The following is an 18,970-nucleotide window of genomic DNA, read 5'->3' as shown; positions in this document are numbered from 1 at the left end:
GAAAAAAACAAGTTGTCAAGAAAGAGATCGATACACTCTGAAGTAACAAGACAGAGACATATATATGAAGAAAGAAACAACGGGAGGCAAGTGGATTTTTACTATAAAATACTATAATAATGGGAGTAAAAATGTAATCCCTATACCCAACTTATACGTTACGATTAGATCTAGGGGATTACATTGAAATTTCTAGAACATTCTTTAATACTCTAAAATCAAGGTATTGTCCAAACTAGTAAAATAAGTGTAAAATAACATGATAAATACCAAATAGTAAATAACCAACAATAAAATAAAATAATTCAAACAACATCAGTTAAAGTAATATACGTCATAAATTATGTAACTTAAAATATAGGCACATGTCACGAAATAAAGGCATTCTGGAAGATAGAAATATTACAACAAAAGATACTGTAGATGATGTGTCGTTCCTCCAAGTGCCAAGTTAGGAGGTGCCTATCCAAAAGTATCTGAAAGGAAGAAAAAAAATTTGGAGAGTGAGCTAGAGAGCTCAGTATGTTCCAATAGTGCAAATAAAAAGAAATGGGAAAAATATTCAGAAGGCAATTCAATAAAGTATCATAAAAGTCATAGTGAAGTTTATAATTTAAAACTCATAACTACCTTCCTCCTGTACACCGAAATACAGCTTCCCAGAATTGCATCTATAAGGACTTACCTTATACCCATGGGGCATAGAAGCCAACTTAAGGGAGCATTTTGGGGCCTGAGAGCCTACCCAAGAAAGTTCTTGGGGCCTCAGAGCCTACCTAATCCATAAATCAGGCATAATCATATTTTCCAATGAAAGTAGGTAACCAGGGAGCATATATCAAGCGATCATAGTTCATAAACGGTAAATCCATAAATCAGTAAATTAAAATATCGAACAATTAAAATATTCGTAAACCAACCAAATAACAAATCATATTTCAAAATATATAAAACAATCATATAGCACACAAGGAACACACCTCACAAAAAGGGATCGATCTATGAGTCTTTGAGCACATGCCTTTACGCTCCACAGCAGTGCTCTAACCTAGATCATAATAAAACAGAGTTATTATTGAAGTAGTATTTTAGTCTAAATAATTTTAAGGTTCACGGATAATATGGGTAATCACTGACTACGAGGTCAGGCGGATCAAGATGAGTTGGATCGAGCTGTTGAACGGTCAGAAGAGTCACGAGTACCTTCAATAAACAACACACGAATTAATCTTTGTCAATAATTTAAAATGTGCTTAAATAAAACACTTAAATACATACGCATGTTCGGATTTAACGGTCAATTCGGAGGCTTTTGGGTTCAAATTTGGTCAAACAAATTTCGGATTCGGACTCAGGACATCGAAAAACATAAAATATGACTTTTCTAAAAATTTAACTTTTTGATCAATGTCAAAGTCAACTTTTGTCAAAATCAAAGGTTAGGTCAATAGTTTGACTCAATTCGAGTTGACTCGATTCTGTTGACTCAGCTTGGACTGATTTGACTCGGTTTGATCTAACCAAATCAATTTGGGTCTAAGCAAATCGGTTCTAGAGGCTTCATGGGACAAAGAAGCCCCACGCTCAGGGGTGGCGCATGACGATGCGTGCGGCGGTAACAAATGTTGTTTCGACAGTCCGTTTACTCCCGGTTCAGCTACACACTTAAATAAACCAAGAACAAACCGAAATCACACTAAAATCGTCGGTAAAGTGTTCGAAAATTCACCTCAACAACAGACGAAGGTGGCGCGACGACGAGGGGAACAAATCCGACTGGTTTTTTATCGCACAACACCGGGGAAGCCAATGGACGTGACAGTGAGATGAAACGACCACTGGATTGGCTGAAAAAACGACAAAAACAGTGGTGGGAGTTGATTTTTCCAACAATGCTTCGAACGTTGATTTACGCCAATCGACAACGAATCTCGATGTGAGGGTGCTCAAGTTTTGGTCGGAGCGAGGCGACGATCTCGGTGGGGGTAATGGTACGCACCACGTCGACCAAACCATAAAGGATTTGGTGGAGGAATGGGAGCAACGGATCAGAGTTGGGATTTGGGAATTTGGCGATTTGGTTTTGCAATCTGATCTGGGGAGAAAATGGGTTGAATATTTACCATCTGATAAGTTTAACTTTTTTTTTATAGAATAATAGGCCTCATTAAAAAACTCCTTCATACCCTCCATATTACATTAGTAACATGTAGAACATTGAAGGAGGAAAAGAGTACCTATGGCTTTTATAAATCTGAACGATAAAACACTGCCAGGCCCTGACATCCTGCTGAAACACCTTAACAAAATTACATAAGACTGAAAACATAACTTCCTACATAAATGTAAACATTTCCTACACCTCAACACAGCCAACACAAGGCAAATAATCAACTTATCCCATCTTTAGCTAATTTGTCAGCTTCCCAGTTGGCAGCCCTCAAGATATGCCTTAAAGTAATATCCTTCCCTGCCAAAACAGAAATTATATCCTTCACCAAGGATAGGAACAGAGGGGTGCATAAACCCGGATTTTTTATCCACTTCAGAGCATTACTTGAATCCGATTCAAGAATAATCCTCTGATTAAGAACAGAACTTGATTCTTCCAGAAGACACAACACCCTCTTAATCACCAATAATTCTGTCAAGATAGGAGGTCCACCCCCAACACTTTCTGAGAACCACTGAAGCAACACACCACTGTTGTCCCTAATCAGACCACCTATACCTCCTTTCACCATCGCTCCATCAACATTAAGCTTTAAGAACCCATCCGGAGGAGGAACCCAGCAATTTGGTTGAGAGCAGCCCTTTTTCTGTCTACCCACCGAATCAGCAAGTTTTAAATCACCCACAAGGGAGTCTAAAGGGATATGCACATCATTGAATCTAGCAGCAAACCAAGAAGCTATTCTAAATCGAACAATAAAGAACAACCTCACCACATCCAACTTTCCTTTCTCAAAAATAACCTCGTTCTTACATTTCCACACTGTCCACATCACCGCCCTTGGAATAAATTTCCAAATCATGTAATTCGGAAGTAGATCATCCCACAAAATGAAGAAATCAATTATGGTTTTTGGAATCACCAAAGACACATTCCACATATTCAAAAATCTAGACCACAGGCCTCATACTACCTCACAATGCAAAAAAAATATGTGAAACTGATTCCACCTCCCTACCACATAGTGGACATAAGGGATCATCAATCCCAACCACACCTCGCTTCAACAATTCCTCCCTAACCGCCACTCTCTGATGAGCAACTTGTCAAACAAATATTTCCACACGGAGAGGTGCAAGCCCTACCCAAATATGCCTTTCCCAAGTATCATGTCATTCCCTAACCATATCCAGCAGTCTTCCTCAGAAGCTGACAGGGAGATATTATTCAACAGGGAAATCAGTTGTAGCCATTGTTCAACCTCCCAATCCACCAGATTTTTTCTCATTTGAATATCCCACACCCAACCAGAATCATTATTCACCCTAAACTCCATCACTTTACCCATTTTATCATTCGAGAGAGCATAGAGTCTAGGGAACTGATTTTTAAGGGGGACTTCTCCCAACCATACATCGTTCCAGAACTCCACAGATAGTCCATTCCCAGTTTTCAAACGCAAATTCTTTCTAAGACAATCCCCAAAACCATCAATAGAAAAGAAGTTTTTAACCACTCCTCTCCAAATCCAAGAAGCACGAGCTGTCCAAGAATTCCCCAACATTATGGAATTAGGATCCAAATTGTACATGCAACACACCACCCTCTTCCACCAAGACCCCTTTTCTGAAGCAAACTTCCATACCCATTTCCCCATAAGAGCTCTGTTCAAGAGTAATAAATTCGGAATCCCTAGACCCCCAACTTTTTTGGCTTACTAACCAAATTCCAGTTCACCCAGTGGATACTTCTTTTATCTATTGAACCCTCCCATAGAAATGAAGCCATGATCGAATTTAATTTCTTTAACACAGGACTTATATGATATTTTGATTATTTTAAACGCCACCAGCGGCTTAGCCTAGTTGCTAGGGGAGGGTCGGCCGTGTTGTTCAACAGGGGTTCAAACCTCAACAACCATCCATTTTTTTATCAGATTTTTATCATCTGGTCAAATAAAATGGGAAAATTTGAGCTTAAGGCCCTGGACTACCGGGAGTTTACGAACATACCTCTGAAAAATTCAATTTGATCCCAAAATAAATTAATTAAATTGAAAAGATTTTTAAATTATAAATTTAGGGGTGTGACAAGAAAGATTCAAGACACTAGTAGCTAAAAGATTTACACAATCATATAGGATAGACTATCAAGAAACATATGTATTAGTGACGAAGCTAAATTCAACAAGGGTAGTGTTATCTTTGACAGATAATAAAAGCTGGAGACTGCATCAATCAGATATAAAAAAATGAATTCTTGAATAAAAAGTTAGAATAAGAGGTTTTAAAAACTCATAATCCTAAGGATGAACATCTTGATGCAATTCACATAATTAAGGTATTTAAAGAAGACTCTTGGACAGCCTAATATTTAAGAAAAGTGAAGACAAAATTACGAAATCTTCACCGATTCTAGTTAGATATTGCTTTATTTGGGGTAACTTAGTTACATAGAGAAAAAGGGAGCAGTCAGTTGTAGCAAGGAGTAGTTTTGAAACTATGTATAGAGCTTTAGTACTTGAAATTTGTGAAAGTATTCGACTGAAGAGGCTACTTACATAATTGAGACTTAATCAATATGAAAACATTGAACTCTACAATAATATCAGTCAACCATTTGTATTATCAAGAACTCCTATCATGATAGAACTAAACATGTGAAAATTGATTGACGTATCATCTCAAAAATAGTCAATCATAAAGGAGTAAAACTGTTGTTTGCTCCTATCAGACTATACAATAGATACTAACTTTGGGAAGTGTAGATTAGAGGTGTGAGTATTAGTTATAGAATAATGTTTATTTTGTATTTATCTCTTTGTAGTTTGTCTATCTCTCTTAGTGATTTAATATTACTCTAAATCTTATCTTTAGTGTAAATAAAGATAATATCTAATATCTAGTGTAGTTCTAGTTAAAGTGAAATATAGAAGTGTATAAAAAAATATGTTGTAACCAAATTTTTCAAATGAAAATAGAGAAAAGCTTATAGTTTTGTCTTCATCAGAATCTAGGTTTTCTACCCATTGGCCGACCTATTGACATTTTAAAAATAATACTAATAAATTATAGAAACCCATTTTAGTATTCTTTCTGCACCGTGTGCATATGCAAACTGGTCATGAAAATTTCTCAAAATTTCACTTGGATGATGATATTCATATATTAAAGACAGTTGAGGAAAAATAAAACATAAAATACAAAAATGAAGCTGCTTCTTACTTGAAGCAGGAAGAACATTATTCTGCAAAGCACTCTAAACCTTGAAAATAGGGAATAAAAGTTTTGCCCATCTTGGAGATCAAACGTGTATATCAGTTCTTCTCTTCTGTTTCTTCTTTTTCCGTTTTTCTGTTTTGGGATCTGATCTTGCTTCTAAACGTTTCGACTGCTGAGAATGAATCTCTAACAAATTCGACTTTGCATCTCGAAATAGAGCATCCGATCTTGAAGCCATCAATTGCTGAAATCAAATTACATGCAACGGTTGGAAAAAACAGAGGTTTTGCTATTATTTTGTTAGAAATTTGATTGATAATATTGGCAAATCCATTTTACAAACCTTTAGACGATCCATTGCAGAAAGGTTGAAACCAAGATTATCTTTGCATTCCTTGGAAATTCAAAGGTTATGTCATTGAAATAGATCCTTAAGTTTTCCCAGATCTAAAATTTATTTATGGATTATGTGATCATGTTGAACATAAATTCGATAGTAGAATAAATTTTTTTTTAAAAAAACATTAATGGAATCTGCAGGTTTAAAACTCCATACCGGACCAGACCAGAATAGGGCTATATACATTCTCATTATGAGAAGGGGTCATTTGAATCATAATCTGAAGTACATATTTACCTTAAATCGAGCACAAATAATCTCCTTTAGAACAGCCAGCACCGGTCTGGCAGATGAGGTACTAATTAACTATGGTGTGTCTGCAACAAAATTGAAACGATCCTGCAAACTAGCTCAACCTGTGAAAATGGTATACATTGTAATAACAACAATAAGTATTACACAAGTCCAGCACTCAAATGCATAAAACATATGCTTTCTTAACATCAAACGCTTTAGTGTGTCAGAGAGAGAGAGAGAGAGAGCATGGTGTACATGCCACACATCTTTTTACCAAAACATCTGACCAAAAGCACATTTATAAAGCGTAGACGCCAGCCTTGTCAGGATTTGAAGTCCAGTCCTTCGTATAGGAGAGCAGCTTGAGTGCACCTGAGAATGGTAATGCCTGGGCATAAAATAACTTGGACTCAGATATTGAGATAAACAATAAGATGCCTAAAAAATGACAAGATCCTATCTGAAGACTGTAATCTGCAGCATAGCATCATGCAGTAGAATCCAGAAGACAAGTTAACTACTAGACAAACAAAGATAGTCCAGCCTCCATATTTGATTTTTTTATAATAATTGTCACGACCTGAATCACTAACTTGGCTATTAACATGGCTGGAATAAGAAAAAGAAACTCAAAAGTGACTAGAATTTCAGTTGATGAGTGGTCTTTGGTCCCATTATTAGGAAAATAATTGACTAAACAATAGAAGATCACGGATTACAATCTTAAGAAAACAGTCGCAATCAGGTAGATCAGAAAAAGATAAGTGATAAGAGGTGCATATCCAGAAGTTTCAATTATGAGCTTAATCCTCATAGGCTTGATTTTGGGTGTAACTGTCTCCATGAATGCACTAGAAAACATGGATGAAATACCGTATCATCTTTTCAAGAATTTAGTACTAGAACTATAGAGAATGCCACACACAATGCTCAATTATCAGTAACGTCTGCTCCATATCATCGGTACTAATATTTGAGAGAGCACGAAGGACATAGTCTAATATTGGAGGTAATCTTTGGTCCCACTATTAGGTAAATAATTAACTCAAAAATAGATCATGGACTACAATCTGAAGAAACCCGTCACAATCAGGTAGATCACAAAAAGATAAGTGACAAGAGGTGCTTATCCAGAAGTCTCAATTATGAGCTTAATCCTCATAGACCTGATTTCAGGTGTGTAACTGTCTCCATGAATGCACTAGAAAACATCGATGAAATACCATATCATCTTTTCCAGAATTTTGTACTAGAACTAGAGAGAATGCCATGCACAATGCTCAATTACCAGTAAAGTCTGCTCCAGATCATTGGTGCTAATATTTGAGAGAGCACAAAGGACATAATCTGATGGGGACAACCCAAGCATAACAAATTTGGTTGGAATTCAGCAACTTTTCCTCTGGCTAGCTCCTCCTGAAATATAACATAGTAAACATATTAATTGCAACACAACTATTTAAAAACTATCCTCTTTCAGTTTTCTTCAAGCATTTTCTGCTGCTCTACAACTTTCCTTAACAACTCTAACAAGCATTTCTGAGAGAGATAAACATCATCTCTGCAAGACTGATTTATCATATTGGCAGTTATATCTTTCTATAAGTAAAAAAAAAGGAAACCGTTGGTCTTATATTCAATATAGTGGAATGGTAAAGTAACGACCACACCACTCCCATATGGTTAATAACTTTCATTTTCTTTTGTACTTCTTCCATAGGGGAAGAGAAAATTATTTAAAAGCGTCAATCATTGAGAATCAAATACATATTTAGCGTCATTAAGGCCTTGCTCAATGGTAAGGTTGAAGCCCTAAGAACCATAATGTCCCAGGTTCAAGCCTCACCATACGTAAATATCATGTGCAGGGCCTTAGTCCAGACTTTATTTTGATTTAAGTCCCACTATTTCAACAGCTCCCTCCTCTGGAAGTTCTTCCTTTGGTATATGTCTATCTTCAAACGTACTGTCAATGCGATCCCAACGGCAAAATTACATAAACAATTAGGATTAAGAAACCTTCTGCATTCCATAGTAATTAAAATCTGAGAAAACCTGTCAGCATGAGCAAAGATGGATTTGTGGCAATCACCAAAATCCAAGCCCCAAATCCTCAAATCTTGTCTGCGGATCCAGTTACAATTAAATCTTCATTTGATGAAATATCCATACATAAGACAGGAAGTTTGTGGCCGTAGAAGGAAAATTTTGAGTGAGTCCATAAAAAGAATCTGAATAAAAAGGGAAAAGAAAATCATTATTCTCATAATAGGCTCATATTAATGCAAAACAAGCTGACTTGCATGTCCTAATTGATAATAGGATACCACAATATCATGCATGCTATTTTGAAGTCAAATCAGAGAGATATTCAGTTGGTTAAACTTCATTTTTTCCATGAGAAGCTTCTACCAGAACACGCTTAGAGAGAAGGAATCAGAAACAAACATCTTTGAAATCAACAGATTTTTTTTTTTTTGATAGGAAAAATCAACATATTTAATTAGCACATATAAGTCGATAAGACATGATTAGTGCAGTGGCATATGGATGCAAGGTCACATATAACGCTTGACCAAAAGTGAGACATAGAAGGTTCTAAACAGAGGGTTGAAGACGTTGACCAAAAGTGAGATGGAAGGAAAGGGCAATTATATAAATCAACTTTGTGTTTTACAAGTTGAGCAGGAAATTGCATGATGCTTCTGATTACAAATTATAGTAAAACAATAACAGAAAAATTCACCAAGCCAACCAACAGTGGACAAATTAAAATTCAAAACAGAGAAGGATAAGTCAACCATTCCTACCTTCACAGTGCAATCCAACAATGTAACAGCAACATATTTAACATCTGGGCTAACAGCAACCACTAAAACATCATCGTTCATTTTCATAGTCCTTACATTTGTTATAGTAAGGCTTTTGGAATCCTGAAAATCAACAAGGCCAATTCACTCATCAGTTTACTCAGCATGAAAACTACATTTGTAATAAAGGATAAGTTATACAGTCCAGTACATATTATATCAAGGCAAAGCTTGAAAAGGTGACAGTTGGAGAAAATAAATAAAATAGATATAGATACTTGAAAACTTTAAGTAGGTTGTGAAGGTATGAGGAACACACTTGACCAGGTTTTTGCTTGATCTGGTATTCCCAGAAATTTACATCATGGTCTGCACTGCTGGTAAAAAACCATTTCCATTTGGAATGGTAGTAATTGACCTTACAGAGCCACCATGAGCTTCAACAACTTCACTGCAAGTACCACTACCAATGTCAATAATTTCAATTTACACATCTTTAATGCCAAGTGTCAACCATTGCATATTTGTTATGGGGTACAATTAGACCAGAGTCCAGAACCAGAATCAATTGTTCAAAGGCAAGAACCAGTACATGGATTCCAAATCTTCACAGCATTGTGACTAGTTGACATTAAAAGACTATTGTCTGAACTAAGTGTGACACTTCTAACATCGGAACGGTGTCCTTGAAGCTCAAATAGCAAGTGTTTTCGTACTTGCACTACTTTCAATTGAATAAAAACTCCAGTAAGATATTATTCAAAGACATTGCTAAACTACCTAGTCAACTCTTTGGAGTGACTGGACAAAAATAGATGGAACAGATTTTTTTGCTGGCTCGAATATTTTGAAGAAGCTTAAAACCATCAGGAACTGTAACAACCAAGATATTCCAAGCTTCTTCAGTATCATGATTTGCTTCTACATTTTCAGTTGCTTCAACTTCCATTTTCGCAGACTTCTTATCTTTCTTCCTATTATGTCTTCGTTTTGCTTTGCGCTTGGATTCAACTTTATCCAATACGCGGAATATTTCAACCGTTTTCCCAGCTACCCGACAAGCAAGCAAATTTCCTGACTTGCTAAATCTCACAGTTGCAACCCTCCTTACTTTGTCGCTTAATTTCACCAAAGGGCTTTAGAACTTTCCACTTATTTTGAGTAAATGACTCATCATCATTCCCAATTTCAGCCCAGTTACATTCACCATAGACTCTCCACTCTCAAGCTTTACATTGTAAAATATGAGTTCAAGATCTGCTGAACCACTGACCAAGTATCTTTCATCTGGGTCAACATCAATTGACCAAATTTCACTATGATGGCCACTGACTATTTGCATACAATGCTGAGTTTCAAGATCCCAGACTGGCAGACTCTCAAAAATTTATCCTTGGAAGGACTAACAAGTTTGTTACCAGAATCAAGGAAAACAAGGTCTGTTATCTGCAAGTCGCAAAATGCAAAGAGATTAAAGCATATACAGATAACAAATACCACAATACTTCCTCAACTTCAATAGAAAATTTTACAAATGACAAACCTGATCATGATGCCCACGAAGGCGAAAAATTCCTGTCTCATCAACCACATCCCACAATATAATATCATTGTCTTTACTTCCAGAAGCAAGTAGAGATCCAACCTTATTGTACCTTAAAGCAGTCACAGCCCCTTTATGTCCATTCAATGTAGTCTCACAACTTCCTTGATCACAATCCCAAATCTTTATAGTACCATCTGCGATTGTTACCTGCAATTTAAACCTTTCGCACTTATTTTCATGAAAATCACTAAAAATTCATGAAGAACTTTAAGACCTCGTTGGGTTGTTACTAATTTACTATTACAGATCACGAGTTTTTAAAAGTTCCTAATTTATCAATGCAAAAACAACATTGGGAATGTTTATTATCCAGAAAAATATATATATTTATATCCAAACGAAATTTTCAGGTTTAACTTCAATCAAAGGTATGAAATAAAATAAAACAGAGAATAAACTACAATAAATTATAAAGGAAGAGAAAGAAAGGAAAAAAACTTTTACCAGTGAAGAAGGGGAGGAGGCGACACATGTGACGGCGAGAGAGGGGCCGCGTAAGGAAACAGAAGGAGATAGAGTTTTGGTGCAGACGCCTTGGCGGACGTGCCAAACACCGAGCTTTTCGAGAGCAGGGGCGAGAAGGTGTTTGCCTGAGCTGTCGAATGTGATGTTCGATTCAACGGATACAATTACACCAAAGCAGCCGCCGGCTCGTACCTTAGGTAGAATTTCACCATGGCCGCCCGCCGCCGCTGCTGTTGCTTCTTTTTGCTCTGGCGGGTTGAGCTTGTTTCAGCCGTTGAGGTTTAACCGTTTCAAGGTTTAAGCAAAGGTCTCTGTTTCCACTCTCCACCAAATTTCGTGTCTTTCTATCGATGGTCAATTATAGATGGGCTAATTTAAAGCCCGATATAAAAAACCCATTTAATTTTGGGCTAAACCCAGCCCAAATATCTTTCTTGCATCCATTTTTTTTACGGTAAGCTAATTATTTAGTCATCTATTTATTTCTGTAGTCCTTGAAGACACTAAAATTCATCCGTTAAAATTATAATATACATATATATATAATTATATAACAAATTATAATACATGTATATATTATTATTTCAGGCCCAAAGCCATTACAAACAAATCCAGCAGCCCGTTTATAAGATCCAGCAGTCCAGAAGAGGCCCAATAGCACGTGACCCAGCAAGCTAGGGTTCTCGAACCCTAGCATCCCTCCCAGCGCCGCATGGTCAACAACATACGTCTAAGAGTCCCACGGTCGAATCCTTCGGTCAACAACCCTCACCCATGTCCGAGTTTCACGGGCACCAGTCTCTCGCCCTCAACAAACCCGCATCTTCCGGCGCAAGGATCTCGGTCAGCACCAACATACCAACGACGCAAACATCAGTTTTTCATTCGAAATGAAATTCCTAGAAATAGGTTTTGCTTCTACTATAAATTGATGTAACAAGATACTACGAATTTACACAATATCAGAGAGATTACTAGAGGCAAAAATCACACATGATTCCACACGAATATTACGCACAAAATACTAGGAAAACACGAAAGAAAAACCGAAGGAAATCCAAGCTTTTGTAAAACGTTCGAAAATGCAATAAAGAGAAGGTATTTTTTTCTTTTACCTGTTCATCGTTCGGTTGGTTGCATGCGTTGCTTTCTTTTATGTTGATTTGAAAAGCAAAAGATTTGGGGCCGATAAACACAAGGGAACCGAGGTCTTTTCTCTTAGATCTACGGTTCCCCGAGGCTTGATTGTAAAAAAGACTTTGATTTTTAAACCGAGGGTACGAAGAGCTTTTAAAAAAACCAAATATTTCAAGTTGGTCGCCACCAATTTACGGCGGCCGGCGAGGCAGCGACCCATCGGATTCTGGAAATTTAGGGTCGTGTTCTTCATCCTCGATGAACAGGCGAGAGGATGAAGAGGAGAAGGGGGCCTCGGCTTGGAGAAGAGAGAAATGAGCCTTTTAGAAATTATTTTTGATTTTATACTCGGTCCATGGATCAAGCTGGTGACCCGCGTGTCGACCCTGACCTGGGAAAGATCCGCGCGTTTCTGCGCATTAAGGGGTAAACCTCGATTTTGGTCCCTTTAATTTTAAAACGATTCTATTTTGACCCCCTAAATCGAATTTGAACCCGATTTTCCTCTGAATTTGGCCCTCAATCTGGGTTTTATTTCAATTTGGTCACATACGAGTATTTTACCATTTTTTATTTCTATTTATTTTTTAAACCATTATTATTATTATTTTCAATATTAATATTATTATTGTTTTTTATATATATTATTTTATTTGTTTATTTTTATTTTATTACTTTTTTTATTTACAAATTATTATTTATATATATTTTATCTTTATTTTATATATATATATATTACTATAGTTATTACTATTACTATTTCTTTTTTATTCTACTCATTTATATGTATATATTATTATTATTATTTTATTTGTTTTGTTTTGTTTTTTTTTTCTAATATTTATTTATGTATATATATATATATATATATTATCTATTTTATTATTCTTTTTTATTTTGTCTTCTCTGTGTTTTTATTCTTGTTTTGTTCTTGTTTTTATTTTTATTTTTTTTTCGTTTTTAAATATTCACTCATATTACCATTTTATTTATTCTGTTTTATTTTTTATGTCTACTTACGTTATTGTTTTCTTTTTTGTTTTGTCTGTTCTCATATTTACATGTTTTTTTCTCCTAATTCGATCTTGTATTTCACTATAAGTATAACATCTTTTGACTTTTTAAGGATGTTTTCAAATCAATCTAAGGTAAGTAATTTTGAATCGTTATTTTACCTTTTAAGTTAAACTTACAATTTTTTTACTTAATGACAACTTGAAATTACGTAGTACCGAAAGGGAAGTTAAAGGGTGATAACCCTTCCTTGACTGTAACCGACTCTCGAATCTGATATATCACTGGTAAGACGCATATCAGGTAAGAAATAGGCTATCATATCAACCCATTTTTAATAAAATAAGTGATCGGTGGCAACTCCCAATCCACAATTTTCTAAGTCGAAGCCCAATTTCGGGCCCACCGAAAGGCGGTTCCGACAACTTGGCGACTCCGCTGGGGACAGGTAAGTGAGTCAGGCTAAGGTAATTTCCAGTTGTCTTTTTAACGAAAAGGGTAAGTTTGAATTTTAAGGTAACATTTCGATCCTTATTGCTTATCTTTGATTATATTTTCGAGTAAATAGTTATACTAACCGTTTTCTAATGATTTCAGCCTTCCAAACTCGTTTTTTCCTCTAAGGCTCTATACCTGAGCTCTGAACCCTATTTTAAGTGGGGTAAAAACAACGCCTTCGTGTGAATTTATTCATTATGCGGGCCTAGCAAGTAGCCTTCGGGATTCATATACCTTATGTCTTCGTGTGAATTTATTCACCGTGTGAGAATAAGGGAATGTGACTCTCGAGTTTAACTTAGTCCACACAAACTTGTGATGGGTTTAAGACTAAGGGTCTGGTAAGCCCAAGGGGGCACCAGCAAGGAGAACTTGGGTACCGTTTTTTAGAACCTAAACCGGGAGACTATGGAGAATTAGAGCCTACCCCGAAACCATATTCCAAAACCTAGGATATTTTTACCCTAACCATGTCTTTGTGTTTTTTCCTTTTTTTTATTTATTTATTTTCATTTTACTAACTTTTTTGCCTTTGTGTTTATTTTTTAGCATTTGCATCATAATAAGATTATTGATCCCTAAAAAGCATTTGTTACATACAAAATAATCTGAATTAATGGACAAAGATGTTGTAATACAAGAGATTGAAAACGCCGAGGCACGACTATGGTTCGAGAAGACTCAGAAAAAGAAGGGAGACAGTCTTCAGGGGAACTATGTGTCAGAGCTGGTTAGCTACGCCTCTGTCAGTCTGAAACTGAACGATGTCCAAGAGCTACGAAACATTTGGGACAGTTGGAAGAATGACAGAAAGCAGAAGTTCAGCCAACGATATGGTGATATTGCCCTCTTACTTCATGTCAAGACTGATGAGCCCCTGCTCCGAGCATTAATTCAATTCTGGAACCTGGGATATAATTGTTTCACCTTTAACCGGGAGGACATGGTGCCCACTATCGAAGAGTATACTACACTATTGCACTGCGAAAGCATCAAACTAGAGAGGGCATATATCAAACACATCAAGAGTCAGCCTTTCAAGAACGGACTGGCCAAGATTGCAGGAGTTGATGAAAAATGGGTGACTGATCTACTCCGACACAAAGGTAGCGGGGAAGGAATCGAGTGTATCCACATAAGGCAACTAATGAAGAACCACCCTGATGAATGGAAGACTATAGACCTTTTTGTAGTAGGTCTGTACGGTTTGGTTATCTTTTCGAAGACTTTGGGGTACATCGACGCAGCCGTGGTGGAACTATTTGAACAACTTCCAATGTGAGTCAACCCAGCACCGGTCATCTTAGCCGAGACCTTTCGGTCTCTTAATCATTACAGAAGAACTGGTGGACGAAGTTCATTGTGTGTGTTCAGCTCCTTCAAGTCTGGATTTACAGCCACTTCTAGAAGATTAACGGGGTTGTTTACCGCCGATTTAGCACCACCTATTCACCTTTGGGAGAGTTCATCCCAATGAAATGGTATGAAGGTGCTTCAAAGGAAAAGTTGATGAAAGTCTTTACATATCTTCAGGATCGAGATATTACCTGGAGAGCCCCTGGTTGTTCCTCGGTGACGTTCCTTTCTGGTGTTGGAATTCTGATACTATGACCTTACTTGGACTTTGGGGTACAGTTGGGTATGCTCTGTTGTTAGCACTTAGACAGTATAGGGCACATTCGTTTGTTCCAGCAACAAGCGGACTAGCTAGATCAGAGTTTGTGTATCATGGTGACAGCTATAAGAAGATGATCAAGGAAACAGCCGATTCATGGAAGAAATTATTCTGGATGGATGTTGTAGCTACCAGAGACATGCTTACTCTGGATTATGTGGAGTGGCGAAGATTGAGGAAAAATGACAACATCCCGGTGCCAGATTGTGAAGACACCCGGACCATAGAGGAACATCTCAGACTTGTCCCTTTCGAACTTGAGATAACCAAGGCAGAGTTCGAAGCTGTGAACAATGAGCTGAAGCAGAGGGTAAAGGAACTTGAAGCTGAACGTTATCAGTAGAAGCTATATGCCGACTCTTAGAAAGATAGAGTAGACAAACTGGAAAGAGAACATAAAAGAGTCCGTTTTGAGCTTGAACACTTGAGAAAGGGGTATCAAGATAAAGTCAATGATAACTCCAAGTTGAAAGTAACCTTTGAATACTAGAAAGTCAAAGCTCATAGCCTGAAAAGAAAGTTCGAGGGGCTGATGAAAGAGCTTGGAATGAACAATTGAAAACTTCTCAGAGGCGCTTAGCAGACAGTCAACATCAGAACCAGCGCTTGAGAATCCAGGTGGCTGATCTTGAGAAACAACATGAAAAATATAGAAAGACAATAGCTGAGTTAGAAGCTATTGTACACGGATTCAAGAAGCAAGCGAGTGAGATTCAGATAATGCCCTTTGACGGAGGTTTATAGTGGCATTTCCGTTGGGAGCAAGCACATCAAAGGGTGAAGGCCAGAGACGCAGTAATTCGATTTTCTGGATCAAGTACAGAAGGCATCCCGTCATCTACACGGCCTAGCACGGGAAGCTGGAGTCATTCGACAAGGCATTTAACCAGTGACAGATGAAGGCATGAGACTTGTCAACCTAATAGAAGCTATTCGGGGTCTAGAGAATTTAGTCCGGATGTACCTTTGATTGTTTTTATATCTCTTAAAAGATAAAACATTTTTGTCTGAATAAGGATTATTTATAATAATTAACATTTTTTGGATCAATGCCTCTAAATTGCATACATCGTGTATTATATTTCTTGCATTTTATATTTAATGTTTTTTATATATTTTCTATGTTTTTACATTCGTATTAACTAACAGAACATGTCTCAGACACCAAGTTTACCTCCACAAGCTCAAGACACACATCACCCTCACAACACTCGAGTAAAGAAGAGACAAATGGAAGCCATAATTGAGAAGATTGAGGAGAACATGGCAAAACTGCAAAAAGAATTGGAGGACAAAATGGCTCAGAACAGTCAAAGTACCATGGAGTCCATCAAGAAAAACCAGGAGTCTTTAGTCGACCAAATTGTGGCTAAGTTGTCTGGTTTACAACAACAGGAGGTGCACCCGGAGTAGGTGCATCTGAGGGGGTAACCATACCACCGATCCCACAAGCAATTGTCACATCCGGGATCTTACCCGGACTGCAAGGCGACTCATCTTCCACCAAAGGGAAAGCTGTATCGGTTGTAAATTTATAGACTTCTGCAGCAAATCTTGACAGTCATCTGGACGACTGGCCTATCCTGGATTTTGAAGAGGAGGATAAGGAAAAAAAGATGGAAGAGAAGATCAGAATGTTAGAAGATCAAATGAAGATGGTCCAATGAGACCATGATTATTATAAAGTGGACGCAATGAAGCTGAGCCTGGTTCCAGATTTGGTGCTTCCACCTAAGTTTAAAATTCCTGAGTTTGAGAAGTTTGACGGGAACAACTACCCTTCAGTCCATATCACTATGTTCTGTCGGAAGATGACAGGATATGGGGGAAATGACCAACTCCTGATCCACTATTTCCAGGAGAGCATGTCCGGTTCAGCTATCCGGTGGTACAACCAGCTAAGCCGATCTCATATCAAGACGTGGAAAGACTTAGCCAAATCTTTCTTAGAGCATACAAGAATGTCAATGATATGAGACCAGACCGAGTTATGCTGCAGAGCCTGGAGAAGAAACATAACGAGAGTTTCGACAGTACGCACAGAGATGGAGGGATTTATCTGTGCAAGTTCATCTACCCTTGGATGAAAAGGAAACTAGAAAGTTGTTTGTACAAACCTTAAAGACACTTTACTTCGGGCACTTGGTAGCAATTACATCGGGAGCTTTCTCAGATTTAGTTATGGCTGGTGAGATGGTCGAGCTAGTTATAAAACAAGGAAAAATCGAGGGAGGGGACTCCAGTAAAAAGTCTCCCATAAAGAACAAATACCGAGAGATCAATAATGTCAACACCTACAGCGCTAACAAAGGTGTTACGATCTCAAGTTCAAAAATAACTACAGCTGTACCATCTAGTACTTCTAACCAAGCTCAGAGAGAACCAAGGAAAGAAAGGGAAATGGAACAGTTCGATCCCATTCCCATGTCGTATAAAGAGTTATACCAACAGCTCTTCGACACTCACGCGGTGTCACCTTACCCTATGGATCTAATAAAGCCCCCATATCCGAGGTGGTTTGACGAGAACGCCCACTAAGAATATAATGGTGGTGTGCAGGGGCATTCAATTGAAAATTGTCTCGCATTCAAGAGGCTTGTAAAACGAATGTGGAACAAGAATTGGATCCATTTCAACTCCGGAGCACCGAACGTCGCCCAGAATCCCTTGCCTAATCATCCGGAGACTGGAATCAATGCAGTCACCTCCGAGAACGGCAGGAGAATCAAAACTTGTGTTTCGAAAGTTAAAGCTCCTTTGGCTTGGGTTTGGAGCCAAATGGTAAATGTGGGGTTTCTTACACCCCAACCATGTGTAGCAAGAAATGAAGGTGGTAACCATTGTTGTTACCATAACGAAGAGGGGCATAATGTGCAAGATTGCCCAGAATTCAAGTAATTAGTCCAGCTCATGATGGACAAGAAAGAGCTGAAGTTTTACGAAGAGATTCAGGATTCCCAAGAAGCAGACGTTTACACTACTGGAGAATCATCAGAAAGAGGATTTGGAAGGGGTAGTCCTTTAATAATTACCCCTAAAGCAAAGATAACGACAACAACACCACCCAAGGTGGTGATCACAGTACCTCGACCTTTTCAATACAAGGACAATCGACAAGTGTCATGGAAGTACGAATGCCAGGTGAGTACTTCCGAAGAAGGTGATAGCAAAATGGGGCAGAGATCACTAGAGCCCTTCAAGGAAGATGCGCTAGCCGTCAATGAACCTATAAAAGAGGAAGAATCTAAAGAGTTCCTTAAGATCTTGAAGCACATCGAGTACAACATTGTAGAATAGCTCCACAGCTTACCTACGCGTACTTCAATGCTAGCACTATTGTTGAACTCGGAGGCACACCGAGAAGAACTGTTGAAAGTCCTAAATCAAATATTCGTGCCGCAAAACATATCAGTCATCAAGATGGATCGACTGGTGAATAATATTCAAACTGATAATCTCATCTTATTCTCCGATGACGAGATTCCATCCGGAGGAAGAGGCTGAACAAAGGCGTTACACATTACTACCTACTGTAAGGGACATGCTTTACCAATTATCTTAATCGACAACGGCTCAACCTTGAATAACTTGAACAATAAGATGAACATATGTCGGTATGGTCTACCTGAAAGGATCATTCCGATAATGCTAAAAACTTGAACAACAAGATGATGTTGCTTGTGAACAGTTCAATATAAAGCATCATAATTCCACTGTTTACAGACCAAAGATGA

At 37.7% G+C, this 18,970-nt stretch overlaps 2 long non-coding RNA genes and 1 pseudogene across 2 annotated transcripts; all 3 read right to left on the bottom strand.

The window, feature by feature from the left end:
* Window positions 1-366: 366 nt before the first annotated feature.
* On the bottom strand, window positions 367-5,890 carry LOC120211697. The gene is made up of 5 exons (XR_005524626.1): window positions 5,738-5,890; window positions 5,398-5,638; window positions 1,138-1,203; window positions 981-1,048; window positions 367-476 (listed from the first exon to the last, which is right to left on the bottom strand). It is a non-coding gene; the product is annotated as an uncharacterized LOC120211697 (long non-coding RNA).
* A 147-nt stretch (window positions 5,891-6,037) lies between these two features.
* LOC120211698 lies at window positions 6,038-7,616 on the bottom strand. Its single transcript, XR_005524627.1, has 3 exons — window positions 7,320-7,616; window positions 6,306-6,419; window positions 6,038-6,150 (listed from the first exon to the last, which is right to left on the bottom strand). It is a non-coding gene; the product is annotated as an uncharacterized LOC120211698 (long non-coding RNA).
* A 299-nt stretch (window positions 7,617-7,915) lies between these two features.
* LOC120211670 lies at window positions 7,916-18,077 on the bottom strand (annotated as a pseudogene).
* Window positions 18,078-18,970: the final 893 nt, after the last annotated feature.

This window comes from Hibiscus syriacus, unplaced genomic scaffold (assembly GCF_006381635.1).
Source record: "Hibiscus syriacus cultivar Baekdansim isolate YM2019G1 unplaced genomic scaffold, ASM638163v2 tig00109980_pilon, whole genome shotgun sequence".
Lineage (NCBI taxonomy): Eukaryota > Viridiplantae > Streptophyta > Magnoliopsida > Malvales > Malvaceae > Hibiscus > Hibiscus syriacus.
The sequence above is the reverse complement of the archived record's forward strand: the minus strand, read 5'-3'. Positions and strand labels throughout refer to the sequence as shown.